Source organism: Nerophis ophidion, linkage group LG02, assembly GCF_033978795.1.
Source record: "Nerophis ophidion isolate RoL-2023_Sa linkage group LG02, RoL_Noph_v1.0, whole genome shotgun sequence".
In the NCBI taxonomy this organism is placed as follows: Eukaryota; Metazoa; Chordata; class Actinopteri; order Syngnathiformes; family Syngnathidae; genus Nerophis; species Nerophis ophidion.
In genome coordinates, this window is record NC_084612.1 from 34,401,113 (window position 1) to 34,419,430 (window position 18,318).

The following is an 18,318-nucleotide window of genomic DNA, read 5'->3' on the forward strand; positions in this document are numbered from 1 at the left end:
TGTTATAAAAAAATGCATTTTTTTTTAATTAAACGTTTATTAATTTATAGGATTTACAATAGATCACAATTTACAAGACACTTTGTAGTACATCCTGGGCTTAGTTAAGAAGCGTATTCAGATGTATTGATAATTAAGGTTATGTATTTTAAAAATTAATGCACAAATTATCCTTTCAATTGCATGTGTCAGATTCCTATTTTCTGTATTGTGCAGTATTGTTCAGTAATATTTCCATCCATAACCAAATATGAATTTTTGTCGTTCAACGCACTTTTTGAACGGGTTATGGCCATATATTCAAAGTTAAACTGCACACAGCCGCGACTAAAACACAGTCACATTTAAAGGCACCAATATAGAAAAAAAAACATTTTCAAAACTTGCACTAAAAAAAGAAAAATGTAATAATAAAAAGTGTTTTGGAAGAAAAGAGAAGTGCGGAGACTGGCGCAGGAGGAGAAGAGCGCGCACTTTCCCCTAATCAAACTCTTACTTCCCGCCTGTCTTAATTCCATATTTTCTATTCCTGATCATTACTTTCCTCTTTTTCCCTTCTTACTTGTATCTATCCATCCCTCCCTCCCTCCCCTTCCTCCCTCCCTTCCTCTCCCTCCCTCCGCCGAGCTCTCCTCTGCTGAATCTTATTGATCCACAAGGCGGCTAATTAGCCCTTCCCTTCGTGCCTGTGTAATGAAGCACATGCGCACTGAATTAATCACAGCCATTTTCCCCCCCTCGCAGGAAACTAATTAGCAGGAATAAAGATCCAAAGAGTTTTTTCTTCCCAATCATCAGATCTCACTTTCACCTCTTCCTCGCTCGCTCCAAGTCAAGACTCTCGGCTGCTTTGCATCCAAATTATTTTTGATATCGCCTTAACAACTAATAGCTGCCTACTTGCGCTGCCTTTTTTTTTCCACGCACTCGGCAACAACAATGATCTTTCTTTTTTGGCCACCCCTGCACGCAAACTGACCGAAAAGGGGGCGACTCTTCTCGCCTTGATGGGATCTTTAGCGCCGTCGACTCACTACTGGATTAAAAAGCGAACATCACAAAGCGGCAAAAGACAAATTGTAAGTTTCAACTTTAGCTCTTTTTCCCCTCTTTCTTACACGATCCTATTCTCTCTTTCCTCCTTCGTGTTCGTGGCGATGGAGCTGCCCCCCCTTCCCAAACTCACATTTCCACTAATTTGGTGCAAGTTTTCCGCTTTATTCGGAGATTCTGCCGTCCTTTTTAGGCGTTGTGTGGTTACCTGTGTTCACATCAGCGTCCGTCCTCTCCTCTTCGTCTATACGGAAAACCATCCTTCCCCCCCCAACGTACCACACAAAAAAACGATTTTCAAGCATATTTTGGGCTCGGGGGTCGTGGGTAGTCGAGAAACGGGGGTTTGGACGCACAAAACGGGGTAATAGAGAGCTGAGCGGACGGAAGGGCAGCGGCGACTCCTCACCAGCGCTGCCCGGGGAAGGAGCTCCAAGTCCAGCCTGTTAGGTCCGACTCTCTCGCCCTCCACATTTTGTCAAAAAAACGTAAAAAAAACCCCGAAAAAAAACAAGCGATGGCTTCAGGATTCTAATAGATCATTCCTGCTGGTGATTTTTTTTGGGTCTTCTCCATAACATAAGTGCGAACCCTCCGCCCCGACTCACAGCCACTCGTCCCCCCGGCGTCACCCCACCTCAGTCCGGCTTGTCTCCCCCACACTCAGCCCCTCTTTGGAACCCTTGGATTTTTCTTTAAAGTCGATTCTCAGCCGTTGCCAGACCAAGTCCCGTGCAAATCGATCCCGGGTGTGTGCGTGCGTGCGTGCATGAGCAGTTTTGCGCGTGCGTGTGGGCTATGGAAAAAAAAGAAAAAGAAAAAGGGAGCCCCGGGTTCTCCTCCGTGACAGGAGCGGATCAGTAGGCTGCAAAGTGCACGCTGGCTTTCAGACGTTTGGGGATATAGGCAACATGGGCTGCCTGGTTCTTTTGGATCCAACCACTTACTGGCTACTGGAAACAAAACCCCTGGCCATTAGGATGACCTGCTAAAGGAACAAGGGCAAACTTACACATTTTAAACCACTCATTGTGATCTTGACCACACTTATTTGAGATAAAAAGTACTAATGTTAGAATTAAATAAATGTTAAAATAAAAAACATTTTTTGTAATTTTCTGAGTTAGTGCACCGAGCAAGGCTCAAAACCCCTCCAATATCAAAAAGTGCATTGTGAAAAACGTACAATGCAATAGCGGTAAAGTCAGTCTCAATAATATTTGGCTATGGAAAGCGTGGAGGAGGATTTGTGAGCGAGCAAAGGCGCCGGTATTTGTGTGTTCGGGGTGAAGAGTGAGTGTGCTGGGAAAAGGGTGCGGGGGTGTATAGGTCAGACGTTAAGAAACATGGGGAACAGGGGTCATGGAATGGGCGCAGAGATAAAAGAGAAAGGAGAGGAAACCCCCTTGCTAAACAGCCGTGGGACTATGTTGGGGCTTGGAGGTGGCTATACACGGAGGAGAAGGATGATGATGTTTTTTTTTTTCTTCTTTCGGTTGGGGGGCGTTGGTGGTTGTCAAGAAAGAAGACTTTGCATGCAGTGGAAGTTGCAACAACATATGTTAACATAACATATTGCGACATAACGAAGGGGGAGGGGTATCATTGTGGTTTTTGAGTTGAGGGGTCAGACAGCCATGGATCATAGAGGAGGAATCAGTGGAAGAGGTCAGATAAACACATCCATATACCTCTCATACTGCAGACAAGCACGCTCAATGAGATAAAACTACTAATGCATATTTTTATTATTTTACTATTTGCATTAGGTCAAAACAAACATGGTTGTTTGTGCCTAGGATTTATGCACGTTGCACCTGAATTTTGTGTTTGGACTGCCATGAAATGTATACAGGTCTAGATTTCAAATGATCAGCCTTCCTTCTCTGTCAGACACTATCACTTCTTACCTCCCCCCACCATCCCTTTTTTTTCTCGTCTTCCTATTCTGTTGCAAAATGCACGCAAGGAAATATTTACCGTCTTTTCAGCCGTATTTCATGTTGTATTATTTTTTGGTAAATAGGAACCGTTTTCATTGTAGAGCCTTTTTAGCATCGTAGCTACATGTGTGTGTGTGTGTGTGTGTTTGTGTTTCATGTTTCACCATTCATTGGGCTGCGATGAGGTAAATCGCCACAGTGATGGTATAGCCGCACACTATAAATTGGAAGAAATCATTTTAAAAGTGAATCACTAAATATGAGTAATTCACATCAAAAGTGTCATTGTATTTCTACCATGTTGCCATTGGCTGCCCTTTGCTCAAATTAAAATATATGGTGACATTGTTTAAATTTGCAATTTTATGACAACACAGTTATTTGACTTTATTTCAATTCATTACAATTACAATTTAATTGGATTAATTGTAAACTGTCAACTGTGCATATTTTGTATATTTAGAAAAATAAATAAACTAACAAAATTATGTTTTATCAATGTGTTGCATGGACACTTAAAAATACACATACTTAAAAAAACCCGTTTGCATTTGCTGAATAAATGTGGATTGCTTTGATTATTGTCACGTTTGTGCATGGTTTTTGCTGGTCCAATCATGTGTCACTTTTTAGCATTTTATCGTTGTGATGTGAGTGTAGCCTCCTACTATCTGTAAATTGTACAATACAATACTAATGATATAATTTGTGTGCGTGTGTGTGCGTGTGTGTATGTGTGTGTGTGTGTGTGTGTGTGTGTGTGTGTGTGCATCCTCTCCCTTCACATCTTGGCATATTTGTGCATCTTTGGTATCCGTGAGCAATAGTGGAGACAGATAGGCTCGTTTCATGGAGTACTGTTAGCACGGAGCCAAGGGAGGTAAGCGCCTCTGGCTGTCGTAACCCCTTCTCTCCCTTTGCCTCCCATCCTCCCTCCATACCTCCCTTTCTGGTTATCTGCTCCTCGGTGTGTCTCCAAATACTGTGGCTCCCTCTTTACCTCCCACCTTCCCGTTGGCGGGCACGGCCACGGGCCCAGCAGGGGAACTTGCTGACATGTCCTCAGTCAGAGAGAGAAAGAGAGAGCCCTCTCTGGGTGAGTGCTATAGGCTTGCACGGAGAATTTATTCATGCAGTGTTGTAGTATTGGGTTAAAAATATGAAGGCCTTTGTCGCGGCAGCACTATCAATGTGATGTGTCTTTCTTTAATGTGGATGTTTCCTCTTTAAAGTCAAAGGTGTGCATGGGAAGAGGGTCAGCCATTTTTGAACATGCAAGGCCATGCAGTGAGAAGACCAGTTATTCCAGTTGACCTGCATCTCAGGGCCATTATGACGTGTCATCTTATCAGAAAGAAGCATGCAGATAACGACCTGCATGGGCTCAGCAGCAGTAGAAGAGTTGGATGAGAGGACCGTGGTACTCGGAGGTGTGTGTTTATGACCCTGAATGCGAGCCTGCAATCAATACTGCCCGAAAAATGATTCAATTCCAGTCTTACTTTTTTCCTTAAATTCTTGCTTCTTTAATTATATTGTCTCTGGCATCTTGGTAGCGTTTTTCTGTGGTTTTGCTCTTTGTCGATATGTTAGCATGCTACCAATGCACTGTGACTCAAAAGACGCGTGAGGGTGCAGCTGCTTTACGACTGGTGTGTATTATTATTAACAATAACACATTTCTTGAAGGTGTGTGCATGTTTAGAAAATAGCAAACTAGTGTGCACAGAGTATGCAGAAGAGTCCTGCGACGCTGCATGGCTCACATGAGTCACCTACTCAGATGATCACAAGCTGTCACAGACGAGGGCACAATATTGAATATTTAATTAGGTAATTTTAATCATTTTAATTTCTTCCCAAACTAATAAATGGTGTCATTATAGAAGGGTGTGTACTGTATGTGTTTTGGATTGAAATCTTTATTTATAGCAGATAGAAGTGTTGTTATGACTATCAGGAAGACTCATAGTGTGTGAGAATAACTTAGCAAATAGGATGCTATCCATGCAACTTATTTGGGTTGCAACAGCTAACACCGATTGTTACGAGATTGAAGATAGGGTATCCTTGCATCATTAGAGGACACGATTACAAACTGGGCTAGAGAACCATAGGCTCCAAGGGTTGCAAAAATGGACCACAGCCTGCCATAAGCCCACCCCTCTTTTGGACCCCGCAGGCCAGCATTCCACCCTCCGCTCTGGCGCTTATCATCACAAAGGACAGAATGCATAAAATATGGAGGACGCTTAGACAGGTCGCCTTTCTTTTGCCATACTGAGCCCTTGAACAATACATGGGCCCCTCTGGCCTGTGACTCTGACGACACACACGCCATCTTTTTTATTCTCGCCTATTCCTTTGTCATCCTCTTCCTCTTCCTCTGTGTTACTGCAGCGTGATAACCCCACCACTATTGTTTATCAGTACTTGTGAAATATATTGTACATGTGCGTGTATGGAAGATGTGTATATGTATTTTTTAGTTAACATATTTCATATTTTTGCATTCTGTGTAATCAGCAAATAATATAAAATAATAATATCCTCCTTAGCAATGGTTGAAATATTTACAAACAGATTAAGTACACCTATACTGAACCTTGAATTTTGGAGGGGAAATAAAAAGCTCAATTACTGCAAGATGATTTTTTTTCGTATGGTCTCATGACTAAATTACAGTGCTGTCACAAAGCACCATGCATGAACCATCCAGACACCCATTAGTTGCAATATTTGTGTGTGACGATAGATATAATGCCACATATTTTACACACTCTTAGTCTGACATTGCATGTGGTTTTGAAACTATATCCTGACTACTTTATGCTTTATTAAATATGAATTATGATTCCTGTAATTACTGCATTCCTCGCTTTTCGTGAGCTACATACTCTAAAGGTTTTTAACAGTCTGCATCTGAGAGGCTTTTTTATTTCTGTCTCTCCATGCATGTGGGTGATAGCTGAGCTGTTGGAATGTACTGTTCGGATGTGCCGGACCCAAGGTCTATGGCACTTCCTCTCTGTGTACTTTACAGCTTATCCTCCTTGGGATTACGCAGAGAAGAAAAGAAAAGAGCTAACGCTGGAGCGCCCTCTCACTCTCACACCCTCTTCCTCATTTTTTCCCCGACCCACGCGCACAATAAATTCTTGACAAAAAAGTGTAATTCACTTGCAAATGTGCAGTAGTCCTGTCCAAGCTGCATGCGATTGTGAGGGGGAAGAGACGGAGAAGGAGAGCGAGGAGAGGAGGGAGGGAGGCGCTGTGATGCAAAGACATAAAAAGCACACGGCGGCATATTTCACTAAAAGAGAAGGGTGAGGTGAAGCTACCGGCTGCCTCTTTCTGGCCAGGAAGCGAAACTCCATCCTCCCCTTGATAGATTCATGTGAGCTTTGTGCACATGTATTATTTTTTTGTATCCAATATTTGTATAAGAACTGCCACATGCTCCATGTATACATTTCAGCTCGCTATTTGTCATTCCCAGTGCCCCAGGCGACTGGAGGGTCAGCAGTGAAGGGGTTAAGGAGCAGGGATAGCCCTGTTTTGTCTCTGCGGCCTTCTTTGCCATTGTTGTGGTGGAATTGAGCTCGGTGCACCTCACTTGACCACAGCAAAGCAATAAAATGGCCTCTAAGTGCTGTAGCCTCCATAGTCCTCTAATGTCAGATGTATTCTTTAGCTTCTGCACATTTATCCCATTTTCTGCACATCATACACTCACAGCTGTTTACATAAATACACAACACACTAACATACTAATATAATCCATGCATTGCATGCTTTGATTTGCATGTACTATTTTTTGGGGAATTTGACACTTTGTGTGGCTAAAAGTACATGCTAATTTTGCACATACGGGTGCTTATAAGATAGCCAACAGCTTGTACCTTGTCAAGCAACATGCACTTGTACCTCTAAAGATACAATCATATATCTGTTTTTGAGAATTTACATTCAACCGAAGGGCTATATTTTATATGACTTAATATGCAACCATCTATGTATTTCTATCTGGTATTTTACCTCCATATTCACTTGGTTTTCCTTGTGTGACAATAATGATGCAAATATCATGAATAATTTAGTTTTTCAGGTTTGAGAAATGTACGATATCAACGCACCGTGTTGGCAGTGCCGTGTTTGATTGTTTATAGCCCACGGTCGCTACAGACGTCGTAATTAAAAAAAAAAAAAACTAAGATATACTCCGCATCTGCCACAAAGCCAGCTCATCAAGTAGGCATATGTGCAGGATTTGTGAGATATTTTTGAATTATAAATATAAATGGCGCCGTCTGAATGTGTCAAGTTTTTATGTGGCACAGGCTGTATTAAATGGAATACTAGTGTAGATTATTACAAACATTTCAACACCATGACTCTTTGGCTATCATAGCTGTCGGGTTGGGGCACAATGGCTTGCCACTGGGTAAAATGTACTGCTTATCTTCCCTTGAAATTTCATATTTACAGTTTAGGAACAACCTGGATATAGTTGGGCATGGAAAAAAAGGCACTAACCTTTACTTTAATGGCAATTAATTAGCCATATGTGGTACATTAGTGGAGTTTGCATGTTCTCCCCGTGAATGCGTGGGTTCCCTCCGGGTACTCCGGCTTCCTCCCACTTCCAAAGACATGCACCTGGGGATAGGTTGATTGGCAACACTAAATTGGACCTAGTGTGTGAATGTGAGTGTGAATGTTGTCTGTCTATCTGTGTTGGCCCTGCGATGACGTGGTGACTTGTCCAGGGTGTACCCTGCCTTCCGCCCGATTGTAGCTGAGATAGGCGCCAGCGCCCCCCGCGACCCCATAAGGTAATAAGGGGTAGAAAATGGATGGATGGATAGATGGGTACATTAGTGGCGATTGTATATCTCGAGGGTTGAAATATACCCCCCAATTTTCTGACAGTATTATATTACATATATTTATATGTACCTCAGTAGTGCCTCTACTTTGTTTTTTATCCTCACACTTCTCTCTAAATCAGGGGTAGGGAACCTATGGCTCTAGAGCCAGATGTGGCTCTCTTGATGACTGCCCCTGGCTCTCAGATAAATCTTAGCTGACATGGCTTAACACGATAATTAATTAATAATTCCGCCGGTAATCACAGTGTTAAAAATAACGTTCGAATTATAAAACATTCTCATGCATTTTTGTCCAACCATCACACCTGTTCAAGAAGTCGCTTTAATTGTAAGAAGTACCATATTATTTATTGGTTAGCTTTAGAATGACAATGTTATTTTGTTGGGCACAGCGTGGCGAAGTTGGGACAGTGGCCGTGCCAGCAATCTGAGGGTTACTGGTTCAATCCCCACCTTCTACCGTCTTCGTCACGTCCGTTGTGTCCTTGAGCTAGACATTTCACCCTTGCTCCTGATGGGTCCTGGTTAGCGCCTTGCATGGCAGCTTTCGCCATCAGTGTGTGAATGTGTGTGTGAATGGGTGAATGTGGAAATAGTGTCAAAGCGCTTTGGGCTCCTTAAAAAGGGGTAGACAAGCGCTATACAAGTACAATCATTTACCTTTTTTTTACCATTTTTAAAAAGAATAAGAGACTTATTATACTGTAAAAATGTTGGTCTTAAAAATGTACGCATTTAGTTGTATTCAGTGTTAAAAAAAAAGATTAAATGGCTCTCACAGAAATACATTTTGAAATATTTGGCTTTCATGGCTCTCTCAGCCAAAAAGGTTCCCGACCCCTGCTCGAAATATTCATCTACCGGTATATCTTTTTACCCTTGGTTTCACTGTACCCAAAACAGATACAGTGGTTTTCCCTGAGGTAAATTAACAAACATAATGACCTTGGTGTCTCATAATAAATTGATTATCAAGAATCACACAAAGCTATACAAAAAATGGAAGAATGCATAATATTATAAAACATGCCCATATGGGGAGATGAAATACACTTACTCTCCCCCTTAGCATTATATTTTACAGTATATTTATTCACTTTAATTGCGGTTCTCGCATGCTGTCTCTCATTCTTCACCCTCTTTGGCAATATATAATCAAACGTTCTGTTTTGTGCCCAGTGGCTCGTATAGCAGGGACAGTGCTGTGTGATTTACATATTCAACATGGAGCTCTCTCTTACTGCTTGCTGCCCATTCAGATGTGCAGTGGCACACAGCAAAGATTGGACCTAGGTGGTCCACAGGGAATAGGGCAGGTCCCGAGGGGACAGAGCAGGGCCAGACGGTCGCGACAGACAGGTGACCTCGGCCTTGTGATGTCGTTTACGTTGTCTGGTTGCCATGGTATCCATTTGCTTTAATGAATGAAGATGGGGACTGAGGCTTTGGTTTATGCAGCCTTTCTCTGTGAAATGTGTCAGTTTATGGCAATTTGCTCATGAATAAAAATACTACATAGTAGTGGTGCTGACATACAATTCCAATTGGGCAGTGAAAGAAAACAGTCCGATATAGGAAGTCAGTTTGTGGTCACAGCTAGGATTAAAACGGATACCGATTGTTAAACCACTATAAAACTCCTCCTCACGCACACTGACACACATCCTATGTTTAAAAAGGGTTTGTTTTGGCAAGCATCTTTATTGATCAATTCAAGGTCTGTATCTGTACAAAGATTATAGCAGTTAAAGAGGCCCCTCGCACTCCTTGTTTTGTGTTGCGGCCAGGTGTTTCCTCTTGTCGGATCTTGCCCTGTTGTCACATGACAGGTGAGAGACGTGTTTTCTAATATTACTGTTTACGTTTTGGTGGGTTTCTGCACATGGTAAAAGTGCAGCGATACAAAGTGGGCTTGTTTTTCCTCTGCAATCATTGAGGCACATTTGGATCACAGTATGCATTTATTAGTCCTTAGCTTGGACCAAATATGATGCATCAGCAGTCTATGTTCTTGGTAAAAAAAAAAAAAAACACAGCTTCCTGTAAAATGTCTTCCCGAAAGAGTGGAAACTGCTATATCTGCAAATTATCATCTTGTTTTTCATTCGGGGGTGGTGCCCAGGCGTCCAAATACTTATGGCACTAACCATGTAGATGACACATGATTTGTTTACAGTAGAGAGAATATGGTTTTAGAGGAAGCGCTGTAGAGAGCAAAGCAGTGGTCAGGGACAGGAAAAGGGGACCGGCGGGGAGGGGGTTGCAGACACAAGTCGCATCACTTCCTTCCTTTATATCGGTCTTTTTATATGAATCACCATTGTCAAAACAACATTAGGCAGAAAAGGAAGTCCAGAACCAAAGCTGAATTTCCATCAAAAAGTTAAGCTATTAACAAAAAAAAAACTACAGCGTATATAAAAAGTGACAGCATGTCTGTTATCAAGTTACGTTCACCTTGTGTAAATGTACTCTATCTGGCTAATCAGCACAATGTGTTTGGCCAAAACTGCAGTTCACGTCTCTCCGTGAGACAGGCAATATTCAACAAGGCTGCACGTTTTGACCCAGATCAGGAGAGAACAGTAATTTCTCACACTCTGCGGACATGCTACATCATCTGGACATCTCGGTGCATGCGTAACGTATCTGCATGTGTCGTTTCCTCTTTTTCCTCAAATAGTGCGGAAACAAACACCTGCACACGCCCCTCGTGTCTGCCTGAGTCCTGTGGTCAGGGTGACACATGACAGGCGGCTGTGTAGGTCTTCGACAGGAAGCAGGGGCCCCCGCTGTTTCGCAATCTTTCTAGAAACAAGAAGCGAGTATACCCACTCTATGGTGTCCAATCCACATTGTGTGTAATGCATGCCAGCTTGGCTGATGTGGGTACGAAACACAAGGCGAGAGGAGGGGTTGTCCCGGCATAAATGGACCCCTGAGACCCACGAGAGAGTGTAGAGGTGTGGCACATTTCTGTTTTGGGCATGGCTTGTGTCAGCGTGTTTAGTGTTTGCTGTCGGGGCATTTATATGCAAATGCTAAACAACCTATTGGGTGGCTAATTACAGCAGGGCCTTTGTGTGTACCAGGCTGTCAGAAGCTGGCAGTTTGCAAGCGAGCATGCCGGCCCCGGACTTCCCCTGCTTGTTTACTCATTGTCTTTTCTTATTACCCCCTCATTGACACTCCCCTTTTGTGTTTGCCTGCATGCTAGTCCCCCCCCTCTTGGTGCTCCGGTTAATGTAGTAGATTTGAAAAGGGGACCACCATGGCCCTGTTTACTTCCTCTTTCATTCCCTCTCTAGAACCCCCGTCCTGTTAATGTTCACACAGGGAACATTCAGCTTCCACAACTGATGCGCCGCTACTAACCGTGGTTTATATAAATGCATTTAGGTCAGGTACTAATGCAATGCAAATTTATGAGCAGGCAGAAGCAAATATTAACTTGTGGAGTTACTGAGGGGACAAAGGTGCGCCTTCCTCACCTGTCAAAATGTGAAGGTCTGTCTACCTTGTGTAAGTCATTCAGAACAGTTTGAAGCCCTGCTAAAAGAGCAAAGCTTTTTTTCCCTCATACTATAGAACTGAAGTCTGAAATAGAGACGGCGCAGCGGCAGCTCAACAGTTGCTATTTGTAGCAATGAAAACCAAAAAAAGGGTTTCCTGGTTAAGGATGATTCTTGGGAATATTGCAAATGGAGAAGATGCCATGAAGCAAAGTGTTTTGTGTGTAGCCATATCTCAGAGCATCATCTCATCATGTGATTGACGAGTGTCAGTGCAAACACAGGCCAGGTTTCTCTCCTGTTCTAAACACTGTTTCACTCTAGTCTGTTATATTCCCAACCTTAAAGGGGAACATTATCACAATTTCAAAAGGGTTAAAAACAATAAAAATCAGTTCCCAGTGGCTTGTTGTATTTTTTGAAATTTTTTTCAAAATTTTACTGGTCTCGGAATATCCCTAAATAAAGCTTTAAAGTGCCTTATTTTCGCTATCTTCGAAACCACGATCCATTTCCCTGTGACGTCACACAGTGCTGCCAATGTAAACAAACAATGGGAATACCACAGCAAGATATAGTGACATTAGCTCGGATTCAAACTCGGATTTTAGCGACTTAAGCGATTCAACAGATTACCCATGTATTGAAACAGATGGTCGGAGTATGAAAGTATTGAAGAAGAAACCGAAGCTATCGAGCGAATAGCTATTGACGCTATTCACAGCCATAGCATGAACGAATAGCTGCGTTAGCATTGCCGGTAAAATGTGCGGACCAAACGATCAGGACTTTCGCATCTTTTGACACTGGAGCAACTTAAATCCGTCGATTGGTAAGTATTTTTTTCGCATTAAATGTGGGTGGAAGGAAACGTAATATAGTTGCAAATGCATCTACAGGTTATCCATACATCTCTGTACCATGTCTGCTTTAGCACCGCCGGTAAATAGCATGTTAGCATTGATTAGCATAGCATGTTAGCATCGATTAGCTGGCAGTCAACATCAACAAAACTCACTTTTGTGATTTCGTTGACTATCGTTGCAAATGCATCTGCAGGTTATCATTACATCTCTGTGCCATGTCTGCCTTAGCATCGCTGGTAAAATGTGGAGACACTCCAGCACATTCAATGGGGGTCTGGGGGCAGACACTTTCGCATCTTCGGGCCAGTGGTGCAACTTGAATCCCTTCCTGTTAGTGTTGTTACACCCTCCGACAACACACCATCGAGGCATGATGTCTCCAAAGTCCCAAAAAATAGTAAAAAAAAACGGAAAATAACAGAGCTGAGACCCGGTGTTTGTAATGTGTTGAAATTTTTCTGCACCATCAAGGTATAGATTGACGCTTACATGGGTCTGGACATAATGTTCCCCTTTAAAGTGTGGACGGTTAGAGCAGTATTATTGCTCACTTGTACTTTATTGGCAACTTCAGTGCAGTTCCAAATCAAGGTGACTCACTCACACTAGCCCGCTTACTTCCGGTACTGTGTGTCTCACTCAAAATGTTCCCCCCTGCAACATGTATTAATATGATGGAGTATCAACGTAACAATCATATTGTAACATCCTTTCTCTTTTTTTCCCCCTTTTTTTCAAATAAGATTACTTTACCATAACCCTATCCTGCCCAATTATATAGAAACATAGTATTGCAAAATGCAATAAACTTAGATTGTAGACATAAACAGTTACAGTAGAAAAATGACTGCGATGAGGTGGCGACTTGTCCAGGGTGTACCCCGCCTTCCGCCCGATTGTAGCTGAGATAGGCGCCAGCGCCCCCCGCGACCCCAAAAGGGAATAAGCGGTAGAAAATGGATGGATGGAAGTAGAAAAATGAATGATCATCTTACTTACAAACCAACCCAGGATGAAAACAAAAAATATCAGTACCACCTGTCATTCTTTACTTTTACAGTATGGTTTTCTTTTTGTCTTAACAGAGCAATTTCACATCAAATAGCAAGATATTTGCATCTTCCCCTTTTTTTAATTTTTTTTCCCTAACAACCAAAATAACATGTATTAATATGATGGAGTATCAACGTAACAATCATATTGTAACAAACACCTCCTTAGAAAAGCAGCGCCTAAAATCAAAAGTGTATTTTCTCTCTGATTGGCTTTATTTCACAATGTTCTTATTTGTTTGACGGAAACTGTTTCTCCATCGGTGTGATTTAGGCGCCCCTTTGTAATCCTAAATCTCTGCGGAATATACAGCCATATCGAACTGGCCAGGCGGCATTCCTAGGAATTATTTGGCCTTGTGCTAAAACAAAGAAAGAGCAAAGAGTGCAAACGTGTGTTTTGTATTGCCTCTCAACTTCCCTCAAGTAAAGTGTCATTGTTTGTCCTGTGCTCTGTGAACCATTTGTGTTCCTCCCTCTGGCATATGCAGCAACGCACGCAAAAAAATAGTACACTGGAATTGGAGCGTGTAGTGTATGTACTGTATATTGGAGCCACCTTTCCAACAGTTTAATCTTGCTCATCTGAAAGCAGGGGTAGCAAACTCATTTCAGCTCAGGGGCCACATGGAGGAAAACCTATTCCCAAGTGAGCTGGACTGGCAAAATCATGGCATAATAACTTGAAAATAAAGACAACATCAGATTGTTTTCTTTATTTAAAAAAAAACAACTGCATTCTGAAAATGTAGAAATCATAATTGTTTTGTTTTTTTACACTTACATGTTGCGGTTAATAGTATTCTATTTTCATTTGTCGCTATTCATGCTTTCTGAATAAATCATGTGATAATATTTATCATAATAATTGTCAGACATTAGTCTGGTAGAGTCTTAAAATTCTCCCATTGGTGTTAATGTTTAATCTATCAAAAGATTCAATTAATATTAATATCAAAATCATGTTAAAGGATGTTATTAATGTAATTTACTCATTTTTTTCAACTGATGTACTTTCATCATGTGGTTTAATCTGTACTTACACTATATTGCCAAAAGTATTCGGCCACCCGTCCAAATGATGAGAATCAGGTGTCCTAATCACTTGGCCCGGTGTATAAAATCAAGCACTTAGGCATTGAGACTGTTTCTACAAACATTTTGTGAAAGAATGGACCGCTCTCAGTGATTTCCAGCATGGAACTGTCATAGGATGCCACCTGTGCAACAAATCCAGTCGGGAAATTTCCTCGCTCCTAAATATTTCAAAGTCAACTTTTTTATAAGAAAAGTGAAGAGTTTGGGAATAACAGCAAGTCAGCCACCAAGTGGTAGGCCATGATAAAAGGACAGAGAGGGGTCAGCGGATGCTGAAGCGCATAATGCAAAGACTTTCTGAAAAGTCAGTTGCTACAGAGCTCCAAACTTTGTGTTACCTTACAATTAGTCCACATATAGTACGCAGAGAGCTTCATGGAATGGGTTTCCATGGCCAAGCAGTTGCATCTAAGCCATACATCACCAAGTCCAATGCAAAGCGTCGGATGGAGTGGTGTAAAGCATATCGCCACTGGACTCTAGAGCGGTGGAGACGCCTTTACTGGACTGATGAGTCACACCTTTCCATCTGGCAATCTGATGGACGAGTTTGGGTTTGGAGGTTGCCAGGAGATCGCTAAATTTCTGACTGCATTGTGCCGAGTGTGAAATTTGGTGGCGGAGGAATTAGGGTGTGGGGTTGTTTTGCAGGAGTTGTTCTTGGCCCTTTAGTTCCAGTAAAAGGAACTATGAATGCTGATACCAAACCATTTTGGACAATTCCATGGGATGGCACTTTAAGTTCATTTGTGGGTAAAGGCAGGTGGCCAAAAACTTTTGCCAATATACTGTATGTAGCATCATCTACAACACAATTTGTGAATGTGAATTTAGACTCATTTCATTAATCACACATGAAATTACAAGGGGATACATATTTCAGCTTTTTAATGTGCATCTACAAAATGTGTACCAACAGTACAACACAAAAAGTATGGATTGTCAAAAGCATGTTTTTGGGGGCTCGGGGGGATGTCACAGGTTACATTATCAACAGGATCTTTGACAATCAAGGCATGAATGTAAAAATCCACAATTTTTTAATACTATCACTAATTAGCAGCATAAATATGTAGTGTCCAAACACATAGGTGTTACCTCTAACTTAATGCGGCACATAGCTCCGCCCCCTTCAAAGGGGACGGCGTGGCGAAGTTGGAAGAGTGGCCGTGCCAGCAACCTAAAGGTTCAAAAATTACAGCTAATTTTTAGACTTACAAAACGATGTACGATTTCAATGACATACGTTTGACCTTTAATACAATCGTTATATCAGGATAATGCATGTTAACGATGACTCATTCCAGCTCTGTCTCGCAAATCCGACAGCGACAAAGAACGGCTGTGTCGCACTGTAACTGAAACGTCCGCCACCGCTCTAATAAAATGATTCCAGAGCGCGGCCACCGCTGCTGCTCACTGCTCCCCTCACCTCCCAAGAGGTGGAACAAAGGAATTGGTCCAATGCAGAGGATAATTTCACCACTTCGAGTGAGTGTGAGACTATCAGTGGTACTTTAACTTTAATTTTAACTTTAAGCCACTCCTAAACCAGCAATCCTTCCCTGCATGGAAAATAAAATACTGGTATGGACAAGGAATAGCTAAACATACTACACTACAGACAGTAGGAGGATACAATAAGCTATGCTATGTACTAGGCCAGTGCTTGGGGGATCAATATATAGACAGTAATCAATGATAATGTATTATCACTATATGGTCAATACTTAAGTGATTAGGTCGATATTGTTTATCATTACAAAGTCTTATTTTTTTCCCTTCTTTAATTGTTTAGAAACTCAGAAAATAAGTTTCTGGACATAGGGGAGGTTCTTTAAGGGCAAATCCCTAAGGGAATTAAATAAGAGCAAATAGTAATAAATAATTTAAATGTTTAATTGATATCATCAAGTCGCCATCCTGTGTTTTTGTCTGATTACAATTGTGATCAAAAATTCAATCAATCAATATTCAATACCAACATTGGTATGACCAATACTACCCCTGAAACTACTTGGTGTTGGATCAATACCCGCATTGGTAGTATTAACCAAAACTAATGTAAAATATCCAAACAACAGAAAAATAGGTGCTTAGTACATTTTAACATATGAGTGGATGAACCACAAAGTGACGAGCTATTACCAGTAAATTAGCAAGTGTATTATTAATCATTTTGAGGAAATAACATAACCGGAATGATTAAATTTGTTACCTCGTACGTCAGAAACAAAATTGGGAGCTTTTGTAATCTGTAGGGCTGGGCGTATCGATACCAAGTATCGATAGTATGGATACTTGGTGAGTATCGGTATCGTATCGATACTGGTGTGATGGTATCGATACTTCACCAAATTAAGCGAATGACTCCGATTTAAAAAAAAATGTGAGCGCAGCACTCCACTCCACCCTCCTCCTTAGTGACGGGTCGCGAACGAGATTTAAAAACAATTTAAAAATGCATCTTCAACCCAAAATAAAATAAACTAAATACAATTAACATGACGCTTGGTGCGTTTGCGCACACACATCAGTATAATTCGCCCCGAGGTTCACTCGGACGCGCACACACACACACACGTGCGTTTCCAGTGCGACTTAATGTCTTGGTTGTAAACTGTAAAGTATTTTATAACACTAAAATAACGATAAGAATTTCTCAGTTCTTTTGTTTTGTGTTCATTTTTACAACTGTTTAATAACTAGTGTTTTCTTTTTTACTTAAGTTCTTGTGTGTTGTGAGGCGACTAGCCAAGTTCAGTATTTGTTTTCACTTTATTTGCACTATTTACTTTATTGTAATAGATATTATTAGTTTTTTATTTGAATTTCTCAGTTCTTTTGTTTTGTGTTCATTTTTACAACTGTTTAATAACTATTGTTTTCTTTTTTACTTAAGTTCTTGTGTGTTGTGAGGCGGCTAGCCAGGTTCAGTATTTGTTTTCACCTTATTTGCACTACTTACTTTATTGTAATTGATATTATTACTTTTTTATTTGAATTTCTCAGTTCTTTTGTTTTGTGTGTATGTTTACAACTTTGTTCAATAACTAGAGTTTTGTTAATTTACCTTAAGTGTTTGTGTGTTTTGAGGCGACAAGCCAGGTTCAGTAGTTGTTTGCACCTTATTTGCATTAGTTTATTGCTATTGATATTACTTTTGTAATAAATGTTTTATTTTTTACTTAAGTCGTTGTTCTGTGTTGTATTATTATCATAATCAATTAATTTGTTTTTCAAAAGTATCGATACCCCGAAGTCCCCCCCCCCCCACCATCAGATGACGACACTTCCGGTATCGGTATCGGCGATACTGGCGGGTATCGAATCGGATTGGTATCGATACCCAAATTTGCGATATTGCCCACCCCTAGTAATCTGTTCTGAAATTGCTCTATTATCATTCATATACCAAACATTATATTGTCATTAATATTGAGGCTGTATATAATATATAATTTGGCATAGATTTTAGGTCACGTCGCCCATTCCTAGTTTTACACTACCCCTTTTCCTGTCACCCATCTTTGCAGCAGTGTGCTCGGTACCTTGATGGAAGGGTGCCAGAAACCGATACAGTTTGGATCAGTAACTGTGATACGCTTTAAAAGGTGTAACTTAAAGGGAATAAAACAGCAACATGGTTGTCTTGGGAGACTGTGCTGACCAATGAAGCTCCAGTCAGAAGGCCCCGTGTGAATGAACATCTGCTCCTTGCTGTCTCTGCTCTCACCTTGCTCTGCCAGCCAGAAATATGAGGCCTCTCTGGATTTCTGTACTGGATTAAAAAAAAAAAAAAAAAACAAGACCAATACAGCACATATCTGCTCTTCTTAGCAAACAGAGAAAAGAAGCTGTTTGTCCAAGCTCATTCACCCATCCCAACCCAAATACAAATC

At 41.2% G+C, this 18,318-nt stretch overlaps 1 protein-coding gene across 3 annotated transcripts in view; it reads left to right on the forward strand.

Annotated features, from left to right (window-relative positions):
• The first annotated feature begins 666 nt into the window (after positions 1-666).
• zfhx3b (zinc finger homeobox 3b) overlaps positions 667-18,318 on the forward strand; it is a 276,143-nt gene continuing 258,491 nt past the window's right edge. For 2 of the 3 annotated variants that reach the window (XM_061882427.1, XM_061882452.1), the window contains exon 1: positions 667-1,079. The gene's annotated coding sequence lies outside the window, so the exon portion shown is untranslated. Of the gene's footprint in view, positions 1,080-3,805; positions 3,877-18,318 lie in introns of those variants that run through there. The other variant, XM_061882444.1, reaches the window with a different exon arrangement.